Source organism: Triticum aestivum, chromosome 4A, assembly GCF_018294505.1.
Source record: "Triticum aestivum cultivar Chinese Spring chromosome 4A, IWGSC CS RefSeq v2.1, whole genome shotgun sequence".
Classification (NCBI taxonomy): Eukaryota; Viridiplantae; Streptophyta; class Magnoliopsida; order Poales; family Poaceae; genus Triticum; species Triticum aestivum.
Window position 1 is genome coordinate 322,374,751 of NC_057803.1, and position 4,185 is coordinate 322,378,935.

The 4,185-nt window shown below is 30.5% G+C and overlaps 1 non-coding gene across 1 annotated transcript; it reads right to left on the reverse strand.

The window, feature by feature from the left end:
• Positions 1-900: 900 nt before the first annotated feature.
• Positions 901-980, reverse strand: TRNAL-UAG (transfer RNA leucine (anticodon UAG)). The gene has a single exon. It is a non-coding gene; the product is annotated as a tRNA-Leu (tRNA).
• Between the last annotated feature and the right edge of the window lie 3,205 nt (positions 981-4,185).

A 4,185-nucleotide genomic window follows, 5' to 3' on the forward strand; every position in this document is an offset into this window, starting at 1 on the left:
TTGTTCTACTATGTAAATAAATTGCGAATATGGTCCAAGTAATAAATGCCCAAGTTTCCTTAGGATCCCAATTCCAATAGGATCCAGAGGCCTCATTAGCCCATACTGCTCCACAAAGAATACCTACGGTTAAAAGGGTAAATCCTAGGCTAATGACACGATAACTCCAAGAATCCAAACGCTCTGTTAATTGATATTTGTAATAATTTGGAAATGAAGGGACAGAGGTTCTTTTTAAAGCACTTCTTTTTGCATAAAAATATTTAATATCACTAAAGAAAATGTTTTATTTAAAACATTTTTTCTTTTTAGAAAATAAATGGAAATTATTTCGAAATCTAATGATTAGAATAACGGCAGATAATAAGGACCTGCACAAAAGAGTTGCATAGCTTAATAACATCATACTGACATGCATCATTAACCACTGAGATTGTAGAGCAGGTACTAGTACCGTAGATTGATGCATTTCAGTTAAAAGGCCCGATGTGGCAAAGCATTGCGTTAAAATAGTACTTGGCGTAGTTATTGTGCTTAAATCATTTTTAGAGTTATGTATTTTAGGAATGGTATGAAGAATATACAGGGCCCATGAAAGGAAGATCAATGACTCATACAAATTACTTAATGGAAAATGTCCCGAGGAAGCCCAACGAGAAACTAAGAATCCTATTATAGAGAAAAAAGTAACTATCATTCCTTTTTTTGATGAATCACGTAATCCTCCAAGTTCATGAACTAATAAGGTTATAAAATGAATCGTACTCATAATTGAAATCGTTGAGAAAGAGATATGAGTTAGGATATGTTCTAAAGTTGCAAATAGCATAAGGGGAAGGTCCCATTACGAAATTGTAAATTTTGAATTGATTTCTAATCTATTGTATTGTTTTTCAAGAATGCCGCCACTCGGATTCGAACCAAGATGCTTGAGCACTGCTTCCTAAGAGCAGCGTGTCTACCAATTTCACCATGGCGGCTAACTTCAAATAATAGGTAACTTAAAAGAATAATAACTATTATCTTGGGAATCATCGATATTGGGAAAGTCCATAAAATTTAGGAACATTAGAGTTTTCATTAAAGTAGACTTCGTTTGGTAGTATCGTTTCCATTTTTTTTACAATAAGCTCTTGCTTTTCCCAATAGAAACACAAACACTGCTTGAAAGAGTTGGAACTTCTTTTCTCTAACATGCAATTATAGAACTAATTTTTTCTAATTAATTTATCGTTTACATTTTGAAAATTCTTTCAATGCAATGAAAAAAATCCCAAAGGGTTTCTATTTAATGATGAAACTAAAAGGATAAATATAAAAGGCTTTTTCGGATTTTTTTTTAAACTTTATAGAATGAAAGTCTTTATGCTCTTATTAATAAGATTTACTAACCTTATGATTTTGGAGAAGATAGGTGGAAGTTGTAGGTCCTATTGTAAGAATACTCCACTTTTCATAATTTTCATAATAGAATATGAGGATTCTATTATGAAAATTATGGAAAGTTCATTGATAGGAAAAGAATACTTAGCACACAGTATACCAAACACAACTTTTTTTCTTATATATATAAGATAAGAGGGGTTTTTTGTTCTAAGAATATTGTACCGAGTAATTCGACACATAAAAGTACATTCAAAGAAGAATCGAAATTATTAAATAATTGGAATTCTTTTTTGATAAGTCAATTCATATTATTCCAAAATTTTATGATTTGTTTGTTGCCCAAAAAACCCTTTGGTTTTGGATGCTCATTACCGCTCGAAAATGATCTTGATTTTACTTAAGAATAAGATTGTACTATGGAAAAATAAGTGTTTTTCTTCCAGATATTTTTATGAATACGCTTTTTTGACATTGAAGTACGTTTTTTTGGACCTGCCATTCAAAAAGGAAATTACTTTTTTCTAGTTGTATGTGAAATACATCTATTGCTGGAAATCAATCCTTCTTTCTTCTTTTTATTAGTATTTATACTTAGATATTGAAAGATAGTTAAATTTAGAATTACTTTTTACTTCATTTTGTCTAATGCGGATAAGACAACAATAATTTTTTAACATTTTTTCTTTATATATTTTGTACTAGTTTTTAATAATATATAATATATAGAAGGGTTTCTCATTTAAATCTAACTTCATATATAGATATATGGTATGGAAGCCTATCCCCCATATAAGATAAGACGGGGGGATAAAAAGAAGGGAAAATGAAAATAGTTAATTAAGTTCAGAATGGTAATCCATAGCGGAAAGGAATTCCAATCAAAACAAAAAATACTGAGTCTCTTAAACAAGACATTCTAAAACTTAGGTAATTTATAGTCATTAGGATAATTTCTTATAAACATAGGGTTTCATTGGAATTCACTCAATCAGTTAATTATGGAACAAGAGAGCTGTTTCACCTTTGTTTTAAAGAAATATAAAAATAAATTATGAATAGAAAGTAAAATGATTCCAATTTTTTTATTTTTATAAATATCTTTATTTAGTTAATAAAATAACTACGTAACGAAGTTATTTTATTAACTTTTTTAATTTAACCAACTAAACCCATTCTTAATTTTTAATTGTTACAATGAGATAAATTTTGGAAAAATTAAGAATTTCAGTATTTTTTCTTATTCTTTTTATTTATTCTTTCAGAAAGAGATAAGAATTGGTTTGGTGAATTCGAAACAATTTTATAGAAAAATTGAAGTAAAAATTGAAGTAAAAGTTGCAATTTCTTTTCTTATGGAACATACATATCAATATGCATGGGTAATTCCTATTCTCCCACTTCCAGTTATTATGTCAATGGGATTTGGTCTTATTCTTATTCCGACAGCAACAAAAAATCTTCATCGCATAAGGGATTTCCCTAGTGTTTTACTCTTAAGTATAGCTATGGCATTCTCAGTTCAACTGTCTATTCAACAAATAAATGGAAGTTCGATCTATCAATATCTATGGTCTTGGACCATCAATAATGATTTTTCATTAGAATTTGGATACTTGATTGACCCACTTACTTCTATTATGTTAATACTAATTACTACTTAGGAATCCTGGTACTTATTTATAGTGATGGTTATATGTCTCAGGATGAAGGATATTTGAGATTTTTTGTTTATATAAGTTTTTTCAATACTTCCATGTTGGGATTGGTTACTAGCTCCAATTTGATACAAAAAATTTTTGCGAACTCGTGGGAATGTGTTCTTATTTATTGATAGGCTTTTGGTGTAACTAATTGTGTAGGCGATTTTGGTCTATTATTAGGAATTTTAGGGTTTTTTTGGATAACAGGTAGTTTAGAGTTTAGGGATTTGTTCAAAATAGCTAAAAACTGGATTCCTAATAATGGAATTAATTCTTTACTTACTACTTTGTGTGCTTTTTTATTATTCCTTGGTGTAGTTGCGAAATCCGCACAATTCCCTCTTCATGTATGGTTACCTAATGCTATGGAAGCGCCCACTCCTATTTCGGCTCTTATACACGCAGCAACTATGGTTACTGCGGGAATTTTTCTTATAGCTCGACTTCTTCCTCTTTTCATATCTTTACCTTTGATAATGAGTTTTATTTCTTTAGTAGGTACAATAACACTATTCTTAGGAGCTACTTTAGCTCTTGCTCAGAGAGATATTAAAATAAGCTTAGCCTATTCTACAATGTCTCAATTGGGTTATATGATGTTAGCTCTAGGTACAGGTTCTTATCAAGCTGCTTTATTCCATTTGATCACTCATGCTTATTCAAAAGCTTTATTGTTCTTGGGATCCGGATCTGTTATTCATTCAATGGAACCTCTTGTTGGATATTCACCAGATAGAAGTCAAAATATGGTTCTTATGCGCGGTTTAAGAAAATACATTCCAATCACAAGAACTACTTTTTTATGGGGTACACTTTCTCTTTGTGGTATTCCACCTGTTGCTTGCTTCTGGTCCAAAGATGAAATCCTTAGTAATAGTTGGTTGTATTCGCCCTTTTTTTGGAATAATAGCCTCCTTTACTCCAGGATTAACTGCCTTTCATATCTTTAGGATATATTTACTTACATTTGATGGGTATTTGCGTGTTCATTTTCAAAATTACAGTAGCACTAAAGAGAGTTCCATGTATTCAATATCCTTATGGGGTAAAAGGATACCCAAAGGAGTGAATAGGGATTTTGTTTTATCAACAACGAAGA